Source organism: Pipistrellus kuhlii, unplaced genomic scaffold (genome assembly GCF_014108245.1).
Source record: "Pipistrellus kuhlii isolate mPipKuh1 unplaced genomic scaffold, mPipKuh1.p scaffold_m20_p_25, whole genome shotgun sequence".
Lineage (NCBI taxonomy): Eukaryota > Metazoa > Chordata > Mammalia > Chiroptera > Vespertilionidae > Pipistrellus > Pipistrellus kuhlii.
The window spans coordinates 3,428,040-3,446,076 of record NW_023425524.1 but is presented as its reverse complement, the minus strand read 5'-3'; the positions used below and the strand labels follow the sequence as shown (position 1 = coordinate 3,446,076).

The 18,037-nt window shown below is 39.7% G+C and overlaps 1 long non-coding RNA gene across 1 annotated transcript in view; it reads right to left on the bottom strand.

Annotated features, from left to right (window-relative positions):
• LOC118727656 overlaps positions 1–17,991 on the bottom strand; it is a 225,953-nt gene extending 207,962 nt beyond the window's left edge. The window contains exons 1-2 of the long non-coding RNA XR_006742620.1: positions 17,884–17,991; positions 14,744–14,833 (exon numbers count right to left, since the gene is read on the bottom strand). This is a non-coding gene — a long non-coding RNA (uncharacterized LOC118727656). The remainder of the gene's footprint in view (positions 1–14,743; positions 14,834–17,883) is intronic.
• Between the last annotated feature and the right edge of the window lie 46 nt (positions 17,992–18,037).

The following is an 18,037-nucleotide window of genomic DNA, read 5'->3' as shown; positions in this document are numbered from 1 at the left end:
CTTAGACAAAGGAATCAATATCTAAATGGTACCCGAAGATTCCTTATAGAACATAAATAAAAATGTTATTTTAGGGGAACATAAACTAACATAGTCTTCACTGTGGACACTAGAAAATGGGAGCAGGGCATTTATTTGCCTTGCTGATGGACCAGGCTATGTAAGGATTTATCAAGATGGAAATACATGGAAGTATAGACTCCAGACAAATGCAATCTCACCAGCCTGAATGTTGGTAGAGAATCCAGTTTCCTGAGGTTGGGAAGTCTCTCACTTGGGTCTAGGGCAGTGGTCGGCAAACTCATTAGCCAACAGAGCCAAATATCAACAGTACAATGATTGAAATTTCTTTTGAGAGCCAAATTTTTTAAACTTAAACTGTGTAGGTAGGTACATTGTTATTAACTTAGTTAGGGTACTCCTAAACTGGCCTTTGCTAAAAACTCAAGAGGCCAAAGAGCCGCATGTGTCTAGTGAGCCAGTTTGCCGACCACTGTTCTAGGGTAATTGCACAGTGGAGTAGGTGCCAGCAGGCCCTTAACGCGTTAGTTGTCTTTGAATAAGAAGAGCTGAGATGCAGTCACTGTTTCTCAGATTAAGGCGGAACGGTTTTGGTTGTGACAACCACCTGTCATTGACAAGAGGGATATAATATCAAATACATCCTTCCAAGGCAGCTTCCTGATGCGCTGATTGTTCTTAATAAGACACGAGAGACTTTGATCTCAGTGGTCAGAGGAAATGGATCCGTTTACCAGTAGAAGAGGTCTAAGATAAGAACTACCTGAGTTATGGAAATGGACAAGCACTTCAAGTCATCAAGCGTTTTTTGAATGCCTGCCATATTCCAGGCCTAACACTATTTCTAGTGGAAGAATGACCTACAAGTCCCATGGAAGAATATTCAATGGGGCAAGAATTGATGGGAATAAGGCAGATTCTGGCCACTACCTCTAGTCAACAAACACAGGAAAGGACATAAAGTAGAATTTTTTTTTTTTGAAATATAACCTTGGACGCTGATTAACATTTCATGGTCAGATTTATTTTTTAAAAATTCTCTTTCACTCAGGAAGGTAGTATGATTTTTAAAATTGTTTAAATTTTATTGTTTAAGGTATTAGAAATAGTATCTAGTACATATGTCTCTTCTCCCCCTTCCTCTCTGACCTCCCCCTGGCCTTCCCCACCCCCAGCACCTGTATTCATAGGATGATATTTTTTTATTTTTATTTTTTAAAAGCAAATCCTGAACATAAAGTTGACAAAGGGGAAAGTTCTTGGGGAAGAAAGAATCTGCACCCAAAAGTCCTTTGCAGCATTTATAGTTCAATATAATTCACCATGCGCTGAAAATGAAATGTGAATTATTCATTATCAAGAAAGTTCAAAGCCCTTCAACTGAATTTGTTTGACCTGTTTGGCAGCAAAATAAATCTGGTGGGTGGTCTGACTCAGGCACCTGTCCAAGCGCAGTCACATTACATTTCCATAGCGTCAACATTTACAAGCCCCATCCCTGCTGCATCAGAAACTGCACATGGGAATGTCTCCGGAGCACACGGCAACCAGAACGTTCCACAAACAAGTTGTCCGGGAGCCAGAGCCTGTACTAGTTTTCCAGAAAATACAAACTCAGCAAATGCAAAAGGAATCTGCATGTGACAGCTCCTCGGATCTCTACCAGTTGAAATCCATCACGTGAACTTGAGGAGTGACAGTTCATCTCCTTAATAGTCAGTAGGCTTTGCAAAAGCCTGGACATCGTCCTCCAGCTCAAATGGCAGAGAAGAGCTTAAAATGCAAGTTTTCTTTCTTTTTTTCAATTATAAGAGAAAGTTTATTTAGAAAGTTACAGAGGTAGTAGGAGTGAGCCAGCTGGGCTGCGTAGGCTCAGGAGAAAAATGTTAAAGAAGCAAGAGGAGGACCCTGGGAGCTTAGGAGAGGGAAAGGCAGAGTTAAGGAGTCTGGGGAAGGGGGTGGGATGAACAGGGAAAGGGGACGGTGTGGGCATGCTCCAGAGAAGGAGGGCACACTAAAATGCAAGTTTTCTGACTTTTAGATTTCACAGGATGCTTCTCAGTTCGGTTTTCCATTCACCAAAGCTGGAGATAGAGTTACTGACTATCCATCAACTTTTTCTCTTCTCCTTTCATATGTATAGTGTGGCTTGTAGGTCAGATAACCTAGACTTGGATGCATTGGTCTGCCATTAATTCTGTGTACCAAACAAGTCACCTAACTTCTCGCAAGTTCATTGTCTAGCCTATAACTCTACTGACTACATCGAAGGGCCTTTAAGATAGTCATATAAAGAGTCTTACAAATTGTAAGTACCATACAGTGTTAATAATATTCATCCCCTCCTTGAGGTTAAGTGTTATGTATACTTAACACTTAAGGGTTCAACTAAAGTACCTTGTATATAGTAGTAATAACAATTGGTCATTATTAAATGCATGCCGTGTCAGACATTGTTCTAAATACTTGCACACAGATTGATTTAATCTTTACCACAAGTCTAAGAGGAGTTACAATTATTATTCCCATTCTCCATATAAAATATTTGAGGCTTGAAGAAGTCAATGAGTTACTGAGATTCTGGTCCCAGAAGCCCCACTCCATGACCACTAAGGCATAAGGCGTAAGATATAATCCATAGCACTGGACCGATGGCCAGGATATGTTCGCTCTGATTCTGGTTTAGGGACCTTCTAGCAGAGCCTCCTTGCTCACACTACATTTCCTGAACTTCTTACAGATGACCATCATGTTCTTTCACAAGTCTCTGAATCCCACCTCATCCATCCACCTCACTGATAGGAATGAGACTCAATGAGAACACAGGGGCTGTTAGCAGTATTTGTTAAGATACAAACGACAGCCTTGAATAGACAGCGAGTCTGGCTGGCTACCCTCTAGGCTCACACGTGGTGAATTAGGCTTACATATCAGGGTAGAACTTACTGATCATGCTCCCAGAAATAGAAGAATCAAGAGGCTTTGGGGGATTCATGCGAGGCCAAGGAACTGGCTGCGAGTTCATCCAATAAATGCACCCTGGAACATGCAGGGCCCAAAGGATGTTTGTACTGCCAGATCACTTCCTGTGCTCTATCCTGCGGCCTCCCCAGTGTCAGCCACTCATCCCAGGAGGCCCTCCTCTCTACAGCTGGTCGGGCTGATGTGAAATGAGGCAAGCATGAGACAATATTATTTCCACGTTTAGTGGGTTAAATATTGTCATCTCCCCCTCTCCCCACAATTTGATGCCTATACAGAACTTCACAATGTTACTTTATTTGGAAATAGGGTCTATGCAGATGTAATCAGTTAAGGATTTTAGAGAAAATCATCCTGGATGTAGCATGGACATTGAATTCAACTACTGTGGTCCTTATAAAAGAAAGGAGAGCGAGATTTGGGCACAGAGACACCTAGACACACAAGACACAGGAATACATGGAAGAATGTCACATGAAAACAGAGGGATTCGAGTGAAGCAGTACAAACCAAGAAAGAGCAAGATTGCCTTGAACCACCAGAAGCTCAAAGAATCAAGGAGGAATACTTCCCTAGAAGCTTAGGAGGGTCAATGACCTTGATCACATTTGATTTCACACTTCAGTCCCTCAGAACTGAGAGAGAATAAACTTCCGCTTTTTATGTAACCCAGTTTGTGCCAATTTATTACGGTGGCCCTAAGGAGCCAACCTACCCCTCCTATGGCTCATTCTACAATACAAAGAATTAGAAAAAGTATCTCAATGACTTTAGAATTCACCAAAGGATCAGAGATCCTAAATATAGAAGTAAATTAAAAGTTCTGTAAATCACACTCTAGGTGGGGAAAAATTCTGTTAATCACACTTCTCATGGAGAAAACACAAGTCATTACTGGCAACTTTTACTTTCACTTTTGATGGTCTAATAACAAGAACAAAACCCACTTATAGTCCAGAGACCATTTTGCTTTGTGCAGCACACTTCCACATAATTATAAATCAACATGCTCTTAAAAGGCACGTTACAGAAAAAATAAACTTAAAGGAAATATTTTAGAACGGATTCCAAAAATATAATAAAATACTGTCATATTTCTGCCATCAAACAACTATTTCAAGAAATATTTTTTATTACCCTTGGTTACTACTGATCTAGCCCAGTTTGAAATCTATTACACAGTAAAGTTCATTTAAAATAGTCACTAATTCACATTTTTCCACAACCTAAATAACCAGGGCCCATCAAAGATCATTAAAAAAAAAAAAAAAAAAAAAAAAAAAACATATTTAGCTAGGTCCATTTATGCTCTTTTGACTATTCTGTCATGGATTATGACCCAAATGAATCATAGAAGAGACCCCAAATTTTAACTTATTAGGGAGGGAAAAAAAGCCTGTAAAAATTTTATGCTTTGTAATCAAAGGTAGGGCTCCCAGCGTGGTGCCTGCTACCCTGGTGCAGCTGTGACCGGGAGAAAAAAAAAAAAAAATCAAGGTGTGATTAAACAGTCTTTTTCATATTATCCTCTCTTAAAGCTTTTGAAATTGGAATGTAGCCATCATTAACAGAGCTGGTTCCCCAGAAAAATCTCTGCTCCAAGCGACAAAGGGAACCACCCAACTTCTTTATTTAGCTTTTGAAAAATAATTTATTGACGGTATTGGGGTGACATTGGTTTATAAAACTAACTATATAGGCTTTAGGTACGCCTCTTCATGCCAGGCTAGTGCCTGCTGCTGTCAGCTCTCCACAGTGTACTGCTCTGTCGCACGTCCGTTTTCATGAAGAAAATACCATGCTGATAACTTTGATGATGGGTTCTGGACATCCTGTGGCTTCATCAGATTTATTTTTTCAAGGCACAAGCAAGAAGCACCGGGTAGATCCTCTCCGGTGGAACATTATCCTCTGACAAGTGCCACCCTACACACTCTTTTGTCCAGTGTCTCCACATCCCTCAGAGGTACCGTTATTTTCTGGTGCCCTGGCTTGATAACTTTAGAAGCGCTGTAGAGCTTCCTTCTATGTGTTCCCTGCATTGAATTTGTCATCAAATGCTTTCTTTTTTAAAAAAAAAATATATGTATATTTTATTGATTTTTTACAGAGAGGAAGAGAGAGGGATAGAGAGTTAGAAACATCAATGAGAGAGAATCATCAATCAGCTGCCTCTTGCACACCCCCTACTCGGGATGTGCCCACAACCGAGGTACATGCCTTTGACCAGAATCAAACCCGGCACTTTTCAGTCTGCAGGCTGAGGCTCTATCCACTGAGCCACACCAGTTTCAGCTCAAATGCTTTCATCTCTTAACTGATGCTGTCTCCTCCCCAGCATTCCTCTGGCTCTCGGACCTCCCAGCTCCTGTCAGGCGAGCCTTCTGGATGACCCTCTTAGGCACGGATTCCTTCTCTCTGAAATCCCTTCCACACTCTCCATCCAGGTAAATGTGCTTCAGACATTGCTTTCTTCATGGCATTCCCCTGCTTAATAACTTGTTATGGTTCCCAGTGGTCCACCAGATAAGAGCCCTAATCCTGTAATGGATTTTCAAACCCTTCTATAATGTAGGGGGGGGGGGGCTGGAAACCTATTTAGAATCCATCTGTCCATCTTTCTTTGTCTCATCATCTCCACTACAACTTCTGCTCCAGACAGATGCGTGTTCACTCAGCTTTCTTCCTAGCTAGACCTACCTGTCCTCATTGTGTGTGTGGGTGTGTGTGTGGCTCTGTGTGTTTACTTTGGACACAGAAGGTCCTCCTTCTTCCCCACCATTAAAACTCTATCAGTTCTTAAAGATCCTACTCAATCCAACTTCTTCAAGGTGTCTTCTCACAATGCCATACTCTACATGATATTACATTTTGGACATGATAGCACTCTCCCTGTCCTTTATTATATGTAACTTCCTGTCCTTCATCCCTCTCATTTCCTCCTTCTCACTAAATTGGCTCAGAGACCCCATTAGAGACCTGCAGGCTTTATCTTCTCATTCTGTTCTCACTCTGCCCATCCTTTCTTGGCTTACTTCTTTCCCTCCTTAGCCTAGACGGTACTGTATTCTCATCAACAATGTCCCTCACCTTGGCCTTCTGTCCTGCTATCCACAATACAAGGTCAAAGCATTGTTTATTTCTGCTGTTTCCATTCAGCCGCTACTGGTACAAATTTGATGACAATGTGGATTAGCTCCTTTAAAATGTCCACATGCATTTACGGCTGTTTAGCCGTTCTTCCCCATTCTTACTCAGCTTCCTTTTTCTCCGTAAATCCTTAAACTTTTTTCCCTGAGCTTGTCAGGTTAGCCTATGGCCCCCTTTTTCATCCACACTCCTCTAGCCTCTGGCAACCTACCCGATATATTGTCCCTGAAGTTATTTCTATGTTGTCAGAGCTGGTTTGTGACACATATGATCATGTACTCTTCTATTAAAAAAAAAAAAAAAAAAAAAAACCTAGCTGGTTTGGCTCAGTGTATAGAGTGTTAGCCTGCAGATTGAAGGGTCCCAGGTTCGATTCTGGTCAAGGGCACATGCCTGGGTTGTGGGCTTGATCCACAAGAGGGGGTATGCAGGAGGCAGCCAATCAATGATTCTCTCTCATCATTGATTTTTCTATCTCTCTAAAATCAATAAAAACAAAATAAGTATATAATTTTTTTAAATCAATTCTGATCTGAGAGATGTTTCTAAAAGCTAGCCTTTTTTTGTGTCTTCCCAGGTTAGAACAGGGTGTGCACATAAAGGCTGGTGAAGACCAGTGAGTAACTTTCGCCCACGTGACTGTTATTTGAGAGATGGTTCCTATTTTCTCCCACTGTTCAAAGCACTAGGGGCTGCCAGTGAAATCGCTTCTCCCTCTTTCCAAAGGCAGTTAGTTCCCTCTGCTCCAGGCTGGGTCTCTCCATGTCAGTCGCTACTCATTTGCCTGCTGCTGCAGCTCCCTGGTACCTCACAGCCCTGATGAGGAGATGGGATTTGGGCTTCAGTGAGGTCTCTTAAAGATGCCTCACTTATTTCTACACAAAAGTTAATGTCACCTGTAGGAATGCCTGCCGAAATGTCCAGTGTCCAGGATTTCCACCTGGGATAAGATGAGGAGTTTGAGGTTTAAAAGCACTCACCCTATGGAAGAACGCCCTGGATTTTCAAGGTTTTAGAAGACTTACTGATTGTTATTCTGCACCTGACGTGTGCAAACAAAGCCACGAGGCCCATTCAAGCCGCTTGAAGTTTGCTCTAAGCACACGGAGATGCTTTACATGCTGGCAGGGCCAGCCTAGGCATATGCAATTCCTGACACATGGGGCTGGGTGGCTGGCTGGGAGAACTGGCCTGTTTTCCAAGCCTTGTTCAGGATTTCCAAAGGCTCTTCCATGCTTCCCTCCAGTGCGAAGCATTCCAGGCCTCTTCAAACTACGGCCCGCGGGCCACATGCGGCCCGCAGAGGAGTCTGATCCGGCCCGCCAGGTTTTTTGGGCAGTGAGCGCAGCCGAGGTGTTACAGTAGAAATTAGTAGTTCATATAGTCCGGCCCTCCAGCTCTCTGAGGGACCGTGATCTGGCCCCCACTTTAAAAAGTTTGAGGACGCCTGCCTTAGGCGAAGGCTGACAGCCTGATCGTGTGTTGGCTTCTAATCCTTCCACACAATGTAAGTATAAAGAGCTTTGCGCGAGTTTATGTATCCTTGTCTCACTCAGGAGATCTTGGAAAAATGCTCTGAGAGTCTTCCCTTTGCTTGTCACGCGTTAGGGTGTGTGAGAGAGGCTCACAGCAGAAGCCAAGGACTCCGTTTGTTTGTCTTACAATTTTTAGCTTGTGGTCAATCGTTTCGTTTGAATGGGCTACATCAGGCCATGGTAATTGTTGGAACCCATTTCCCCTCAGCCATACCAAAGCTTCTGGGGAAGCCATTTCATCCTGTGTTTTTGCAACTGCTTTCCAGAAAACAAGGAAAACAAAGATCCGAAGCCAATAGATGAATAATAATTACATATAAATCCAACTATTTAGGTAGATTTTTGAGCTTTTATTTTTTTTCTCTACTGGCCCAGTTTTGAGCCTATTTATCAAGCAGGGCATAAAAACAAATCTTATTTTGCAGGAAGTAAAAACACTTAGATTAAGTGGGTCCATTAATTCATCAAGTAATTAATTCAGTAACTTCCTGCTTCACTTCTCCTCTATTACATAGCTGTTAATAATTGTGTAGGGGAGTCAAACACGATGCACTGATAATCATTTCCATAAGGCACTCGTTCCTTTTATACAAGTTTTATTATGCAAAATCACACAATTATAATGTCCTTTAAAAGAAAAAAGAAAAAAGCCCTTCCCCCACCCAAAAAAAAAGGTATAAATTTAAGCTAATATAAACTTGTCAGAGTTCTCCCTTCTCAATTTCACACCAGGGCGTGGTGCTACACAGCTGGGGAGCTGAGCTAATAAGTGTTGAAAAATGAAAAATGCTGCTTTATGGCATCACATAAACTGGCAAAAGGAAGACTTTTACCTCCACCCCATTTTTTGACAAACAAATGCCAAAATGTAGATGCTGTAAGAACGAAACTTTACGGTATGAGACCCAAGGGGCACACAGGATTGCCGTAGGGGATTTTCCTTTTATTGAGGACTCTGCGCAATAAGAAGTGGCATAACATTTATAACATCTAATCACTTTTTTGTTCCTTTCTGAACCTCAAAGGGGTCATTTCTAGGAAAGCTGTGGGAAACCCTGCGTAATGACCTATTTATCCAGTAGTGAAACAGGATTATCCCTTTTACGAGGAGGCTGAGCTTGCCCTAACAAAATAACTACATAATATGAATGCAGATATTGAGGATTGAATAATGATCATTGCGTTCAAAGAATGATGCAAGTGTTCTCCTGTAACTTGTATTAAATAACAGAATCGGGATCCAGCTGTTTTCTTGGGCTGGTTGACTTCCTAGCTGATGGCCATTCACTCCCTCTCTCACCCAGCTACTCACTAGCCTTTCATTTGACACTCAGTCAGCAAACATCTATCGCAAGTTTACCATGTCCTAGTCACAGCGGCGTACTGAGACATGCAAACTACACCATTATAGCAAACTGTCACAGGTAAACCATTAAAAGAAACCCCTTTATCAGGGCCTAGAAATTAACTGGATGGAGCCAGAACAAGTTTAGCAAGAAAAGAAAGGCAAGTACATTGTGACTATTCTCTACCATTTGGGAGAATAAATGACTTCAACAGATTCAACCATTATATAATCAAATACTCAGAGCATCAGATCTTTAGTAGAATAGTAAATAAAGACAAAAATATAAGTGCTGAGAGAGTGAAAAAGAATTCCTAACATTTGGGAGAAGTGCCATTTGGGTAGTCCAAAATCAAGTGCCAATTACTAAATAATAGGATGAGAAGGGGGAATTCTGGTGAAAGCATTGAAAATGCAATTACTGTGAAAATTAACCTTTTTCAAATTTCCCCAAAGTATTTGAAATATATATTATCGGACACAATTAGGGGCTATAATTACATGAGCTGAGTCATGCTACTCTATTTTTATCTTCCATAATTTAATAAAATGCATTACTGAAGTATTTTCCTCATAAAGAAATCCCAATCCTACAAATGGCAGATAATTACCAAGAACAGATCTATTTCCATATATATATATATATATATATATATATATATATATATATATATATTGTATATGCCTAAGAAACCATTACAACCAAATGACTGGAATGACTGGTTGACCAGTTGCTATGACACACACTGACAACCAGGTGGAAGATGCTCAATGCAAGATCTTTCCCCTGGTGGTCAGTGTGCTCCCACAGCCAAAGTCCCACATCTGGCTAACCTCCTGCAGCCCCTTTACCTGGCCAGCTGCGAGCTCTCTTCCCCCCCACCCCCCACCCCCATTGCCCCAATTAGGGTGAGGGTGCTGGCCAGCCAACCTCCTGCAGCCACACCCTCCTGGTGGGCCAATCTTCTGTGGCCCCTCCCCAGAACATCTTGGAATGTAGGAATGGGGAATGCGGTGACATCTTGAAGAAAGGATTTAGTCAACCACAGGCCCAAAAAGACAATAATTATAAACAATGACAACCTCTGGGAACAACAGTCACAGCCATAAATTCAAGTTCTCTCTTCAAAGGGCTTCATTTTAAGCTTCAGATCCCCAAATAATTGCCATGATTAGCACAACCTTTGAATATAAAAACAAGCTTTTTTTGTTGTTGTTGTTATAACATATGCTATAGACCCTGGGTCGGCAAACTGCGGCTCAGGAGCCACATGCGGCTCTTTGGCCCCTTGTGTGTAGCTCTTCCACAAAATACCACAGCCTGGGCGAGTCTATTTTGAAGAAGTGGCGTTAGAAGAAGTTGGAGTTTAAAAAATTTGGCTCTCAAAAGAAATTTCAATTGTTGTACTGTTGATATTTGGCTCTGTAGACTAATGAGTTTGCTGACCACTGATATATAGACCATTATTTTAAATATATATGTATATATGTGTATATGCATATATGAATATATGCATATATGCACACATATATGTGGGTGTCCCAAAAATATATGCACACTTTGAATAATTACTAAATCAGTGTTTATTTAAAATACATTTCATTTTTAAAATGTAATAGAAATCAGTTCATCAGCTCACATGAACTTTTTCTTAATAGCCTTTTTATTGTGAAATATAACATACACAGAAATCTTTTAAATGAAGTCCCTAGAGAAGCTTCTTGCACTGACCCTATTGGAAAAGCCTGAGAGGTTTAGGGGAACATGGTTAAGAAACGAGTGCTGTTGTGTACAAAGAGTATGGTTGGACTTTTCATATCACACTCTATATTTTCCTTTCTTTCTTTTTCTTTTTTAGTCAGAAATGAGCAAGTCTCCTTAATGATGTTATAAGGGAAACAGGGTGCTTACACAAAGTACAACTTGTAGGGAAAACATGCATTCACCTTGTGTTTACGGCCAAGGCCAAGGGTCAAAATGAAAATCATGTCCGGTGTGAACTGAAATAATCAAGAGGTTGCATGTGTAGTGCATTTTTATGTTTTCTGGAAGTTTGTTTTAAGACAAAGAACATGCTTATTAACAGTTCAGACTTTCCAGGGGACTAAATAACGGCTTAAAGACAATGATGAGGTTTGAGTCTATATGTGTGTATCAAGGGAAACACTGAATTTGCTTTTTGTACATACGTTCTATATGTCTTTTCTGAATAAGCAACAAGTTGGTGGTAGCTATTACTCCAAGTGGCTTCCAGATGTTAGTCATGTGACTGAGCAGAACTAGTCCCGGACAAGAGTGGCAAAAGAGAGCAATTGTTAGTATATCCAGTAATTTTAATAACCATGAAATACCCTTTCTCGTCTATCAACTCCACCTGCACAATGTAAAAAAACACACAAAACTACACAAATAGAAAATTTTTTAATGGGAAAGAGGAAGATTTAAATCTATATAACATATGTGAATCTACTCTTTTTTAAAAAAAATAAAGAAATAACTAAGTTCATGTTAGCTGGTTACTATTTATCTTTTCATGTTTTAATTTTTTTAGATTTTAAATGTTATGTCTATGCTGGATAGAAAGGAATATACATTCTTATAGTCTATGTTACGATATTAAAAGCTCTTTTAATGTTTTACATAGTTTAGGTAAAAACTGTCATTAAATTGTTTCAGCCTAAGTTGAACATTAGTGCATTTTACATTTGTGTGTGTGTGTGTGTGTGTGTGTGTGTGTATGTAAAGTAAAATAAATAATTCATACTTTTGCAAATAAAGGTATGTATTTTTTCTGGCTTCCTTGAAATTATATTTCAAATGCCAACACACTTCATGGGTGGCATTCCTCACTGAGAAGCAAGACAGGAATCGATATTTTTTATTACAGTCAAGTCACTTGTCTTTGTAAACAAAATATTTTTCATGTTTTCCCATTTAGACCTCAATGTTAGCAAGAAGTATACACAAATTGTTAGAAGAGAGAAATAAATTACACAGATAAACAGCTTTTTTTAAAAGATCATCACTGGTACAAACTGAAGCAAGAAATTGAAATAGTCAATTGTGGTTCTAAAAGCTAGTTTTAAAAAATGTAAATTATTCAGTTGATGTTTGTTCATCTCTTGTACTTTCCCTATTGACACAGGTGTAGTTAGTGATATTTCTGAACATCCTTTGTCTATTATGCATCCTATAATGACCATGTAAATATAAACTAGTGGGGAACAGAGGAGAAAAATTAAGTGAAAATTATCTTCACACACACACACATTTGCAGTCTACTTTCCAGAAAAAGAATACTTACTAAGGACTTAGCACAGTGGCAGCATTAAAGACAAACTCTTTTATTTTTTGTGGCTTGTTTTAGGCCCATTGTATGAGAGTGGGGAATGGGAATTACAGAAAAGTAAATGATGAAATGCACAAATGTTGGAGAGCAGGTATAAAGGGCATTTGAGCCCAGAACAGGAAAATCTTTAAGATCCCAAGAATGGAGGCAATGACTATGTTAAAATGTATAATCTCATATAACCATTCCTTTCTAAAGCATTTAGTTCTGTTTTATACGAATTCAGGACCTTTGAGTTTTTTCCCCACACAGTTTTCACAAATGGTCAAAGGGAATGTATAAAGAAAGTTACATTGTGAGTTTATAAAATTTTAAAAAATTGAATGCTGGGCATTTTACCCAATGGATACCTATTGTTTATGTACATGTGTTTCTCTGTCCCTTTGAATAATGCAACAGGTAAAAACCAATCAATGGCCTGGCCAGTGTGGCTCAATGGTTGAGTGTTAACCTATGAACCACAAAGTCACAGATGGATTCCCAGTTAGGGCACATACCAGGTTTGCAGGCTGGATCCCCAGTAGGGGGCATGCAGGAGGCAGCCAATTGTTGATTCTTTCTCATCATGGGTGTTTCTATTTCTCTCTCCCTCTCCTTCCTCTCTGAAATCAACATATATATATATATATATATATATATATATATATATATATATATATATATATATATTTTTTTAAAAAAAAGAACAATGGAGAGGATACAACTGGATGCTCAAAAATGAATAAAACAACTATTGGATAACTGCAATGTCTGCATGACTAATGTGATTTCATTTAACTGCAATCATTTGAAAATACCAAACATACTACTCTAAATGGCTAATATTTCAATCACTTTTTTAAGTCAACAAGCGTGCCCTAAAGGATTTCTAAACACATAGTGGAACAGCAAACTAAATTCTGACCCTGACATTTATATGTAGAGAGCCCAACAGATATTGAAACTTTGCAAAAAGAGAGACTTTCCTGTTTTGCCTTTATTTTGTTTACTTGATTCTCTTAGTTTAGACATTCAAGTTAGCAAAAACGGAGTGCATCCATAATGGGCACACAGACTGGCTGAAAGCAAATGAGCAACAACAAAATAATTAAAAGATACACAAAGAATAAAAGAATGTACCAATAAAGTTCTTCCCAGGATAATTTCCCCCTCAAGTTCAACAGGGCAAAAGATCCACCATAAAAGAAGCAAACAACCATCCTGAAACTTAATTACATTTCAAAGTACTGCAGTCACATGAAAGGAACAAAACATTTTTGTTCAATAGTTTGCCTACCAGATGGCATTTCTAAATATAGTCATCTCAAACCTTCTGTTTGTTCTATAAATAAAGATGAAAGGAATAGCAACAATAGCTAAGCATTTAAATCACTGGAAATAAAAGAGCACTTTGATTAGGTTGGAAGAATCTGGCCGATTCGAAATAATGATCCTGAACCTGGGAAGGCTCAAGTTCAAGGTGAAACTCAGAATCCCACACCTTCAGGTACTACTCAAGCAGGTGGTCATTGTGATGGAGAAATAAGCCAGGAACTAACAGCAGGAGAATTGGGGACATCTGAAGAACCACAGGAATTCTTAATCGATAGGAGATTCCAAATCCCAGAAGCTTTGCTTTGTTTTTGTGTTTAAATAACATAGCTGGTGTGTGTCTTGTCTTATTTTTTGTGAGCTAATGTGTAAATGTGGGTACCAGTTAAGGATCTATGTAGAGGCCTGCCTGAGAAGGCACATGGACATTCTTTAAACTGTTAGCTGAGCCCAAGGCACCCGCAGAGTCCAGGTGTCAGCAGGGGCGGGTCTAGATATGTAAATCCAGTGATGCTAGGGCCTAGTTAAGTATGCAAATAAGCTCCTTTGACCCTATAAAATAAACCTGTTCCGGGAGCCTTACTGCCTCTCCACCAGAAAGATGGCGCCCACCTAGCGCCCAGCTTGATGAATCTATTTCTCCCTCCTTGTCTCTTCTTTCTCTAATTTCTTAATCCCCAGCTCCTCCACTCAGGAACCTGATGGACACAGAAAACAGAGAAACAGCCCACCGCAGACCTAAAGTCTGGAGTCAAATGGGCCCTATGTGTGAGTCCAAACTCTACAAAGGACAGGTAAGATGACCCTGAGTCAAGTTCTTTACCTCTGCACCTCACTGGCAAAAACAGCAACAGTTCCGAGTTCTATGGGAATTTCCTTAAGATGCTTCTTGGCACCTCGAATATGCAATGAATGTCAGTTGCTTATTATTATTGCTAGCAATAATAAACACAGCTGTGAAGGAATAATTGTTTCTGATTTTTTTGCTGTCTCAAAGGCATGGAGTCATGCACAGCAAGGTTTTCCATTTGTAGAACTTAAAGCCTTACCTGGCCTCTCTCCACATGGCCTGAGCATAGCACTGCCCTCCTCTCACCTGGCTCTTGGAGGTTAACGAGATTCACCTGGGGAAGGCGGGTCTAGAGATAGAAGAATTGTTGTGAGAATTCATCATCCGCACTCATCCTGTCCTCCTTAATGACTCCACTCTCAGCACTCTGAGCTCAAAATCTGTAGGTTTTAGTGAAAGAACTCAAAAAGCTCCTTTGTGAGCTGGGTTTCGAATGGCAAGTGGATTCCCATCCGTAGCATGGTATAACCGTGTGTTAGCACAGAGTGTGATAGAGAAGCAGGTCAGCTGCTTGGGAGTAGGGTGATTACCTTTAACCAAAAAGATAAGTTGCAATGGCTTCAATGTGATGTCAATTACAACGAATGAGAGTCAGGTGTTCAACAGCACTTACAGTTCCACTGGGTTATTTAGAATTTTTATATGAGGAAAGAGCCATCTGTGCTAGGGCTACAGCCCTCAGTATTAAAAGATGTCTGTGGTTAGATATTTACATAGAAAGTAATTTTATTTTGGGGGAAGGGGTGCTTTTATAAAATATGATAATATATGCATAACATTAACTTAATGGCCCAGCCATTGTAGCTCAGTGGTTGAACCTCAGCACGTGTCCACAACACGTGTCCCTATGAACCAGGTGGTTATGGTTTGACTCCCAGTCAGGGCACATGCCCAGGTTGCAGGCTCGGTCCCCAGAAGGGGACGAGCAGGAGGCAGCCGATCAATGATTCTCTCTCATTTATGATGTTTCTATCTCTCCCTCCCTCTCTTCCTCTCTGAAAATCAACAAAAATATATTTTTTAAAAAATTATCCATTTAAGTATATAGTTCAGAACAACATAGACTGATGACAAGAACAGACCCAGAGATAAAAAGCCATGGGTCAGACTGTTGGACCTCAGAGGGAGGGTGGGGATAAAAGGGAGAGATCAACCAAAGGACTTATGTGCACACATATGAGCCTAACCAGTGGTCAAGGACAATAAGGGGGTGGGAGCATGAGTGGAGGAGGTAGGGGATTGGAATGGGGGGTTGAGGACAAATATGGGATACCTTAATCAATAAAGAAATTAATTTTTTTTAAAGTATATAGTTCAGTGGCTATAGCCATTAAAGAGTAGCTCCCCATTCTTCCCTCCCCTCAGGCCTTGGTAAGTACTACCTTACTTTCAGTCTTTCATAAAATTGTCTATGCTAGGTACCTCATGTAAGTGAAATCACACAATATTTGTCCTTCGTGACTAGCTTACTTAGCGTAATGTTTTTCTTTCTTTCTTTCTTTCTTTCTTTCTTTCTTTCTTTCTTTCTTTCTTTCTTTCTTTCTTCTTTCTTTTTTTTAATAAGTAATCATTTTATTTGTTGTGTTTAGAAATGTAAAGGTTTGGGGGAAGAATCCTTAAATCTTAACTGAAGTAATGGAAATTCTAGACAGTAAAATATGCCAAACGACAAACGCTATTATTCAATTGTTTTTGAGCAATAGTAGGTTGTGTGCATAAGGCAAATTCCACCTAAGATTACAAAGCGATTTGTTATGGATCCCCTTAGAAGGATTTGCACAATTATAAGGAGAAAACAGATCCTTAGATTTAATTTTTTGGCTATGTCAGTGTATAAAATAACCATGTGATTACAGTAGGTCCTTGGGTTATGTCAGAGATTAGTTCTTACGGTGCGATGTAACACGGTTTTTGCCATAAGTCCAAACCCAGCTACATAAGCACCTACGTCACTCACATGGAGCACATACACAGCAGTAATGCAGCAAACAGTAAAAACAAATTAAATGAAAGATAACAATTCCTGACCTTTACTTGTAGTAAATAAATAATAAAAAAAAGCACATATGTACATACGTCGAAATGACGGAACCTAAATAAATGGGAGACGGTGATATAACTACGAAATGGCATACGTGGAGTCTAACATAACCCGAGGACTGCCTGTATATAATACTAAAGTGTTTTTATAGTGCCTACTATGTTTTCTGCAGTTCTTTTTTTTTTATAGCGTGTTTTCAAGGTTCACCTATGTTGTATCAAAATTTCGTTCCTTTTTAAGGCTGAATAATATTCCATTGTGTGTCTATACCACATTTTGTTTTCCGTTAATCCAAGGATGGACATTTGAGTTGGTTACTGTGAAAAATGTTGCCATCAACACTGGTGTACACGTATGTTTGCGGCCCTGCTTTCATGTTCTCTGTGTGGGGTTTTTCTCTTTGCATTTACATTTTGGAAGTGAAATGGTTAGATCATATGGTAATTCTGTTCAACTTTTTGAGGAGAAACTGCCAAACTATTTTTTCCTTAGCTGCTGCACCATTTTGCGATCCCATCAACTTGCGAGAGGTCTAAAGTCTTCGTTTATTTTCCATTTTTTTCCATAACCCATGGGGGTGAGGTGGTCCCACTTTAAGTTAGATTTGTTTTGTAAACTATCTTTTTTTAATTATACAAAGAGTGCTATTCCCCCCCCCCCCGAGTATCAATAGCTAGTTAGCTACATCTTGTTCAAGCTCCCAAGCCGAAGGTACTACCCTGTTTCCCCGAAAATAAGACAGTGTCTTGTATTAATTTTTGCTCCCAAAGATGCGCTAGGACTTATTTTCAGGGGATGTCTTATTTTTCCATGAAGAAGAATACGGTACACATTTATTGTTAAATGAAAATAAAGGAAATGTATTACCTGTATACGGTAAGGCAGTTATCAACACAAACCAGACAAACTGTGAATCCTACAGTATCAAGAATTTACTCATTTATTCAATGACAATCATGTCATCATCTTCTGGAACATCATCATCACAATCCAATTCCTGAATTTCCTGGTGAATTTCTTGTGACTCCGTTTTTTTCAGAATCAGTGGACCAAATCTCTCATGTTTAGCCTGGGGGATGGCTTATTTTTTGGGGGGATGCCTTATAATTCACTTAGAAGGAAACCTGTAAGTAGGTCTTATTTTCGGGAAAACACGGTATATGTCGATACCTGTTCCACTTTAAAATTATGAACACCGATATGTTCCCAAACAAACAAAAAAAAAGTCCTTAGTTTAGGATTTCTGTTTAAAACCCTACAGCAAAGAAAATATTTTTATACATATTCCTTGCCCTTACCGAAGCTGCCTCTTCTATAAAACCACTCTTAGCAAAAAAAACAAAAAACAAAAAACAAAAAACGAACTCACAGCATCCACAGAACTTGACCCAGAAGCGGGACAGCGCCTGGCCTGTTGCGCATGCGCGTCCTCAGGCACGCCTCGCTTTCCCC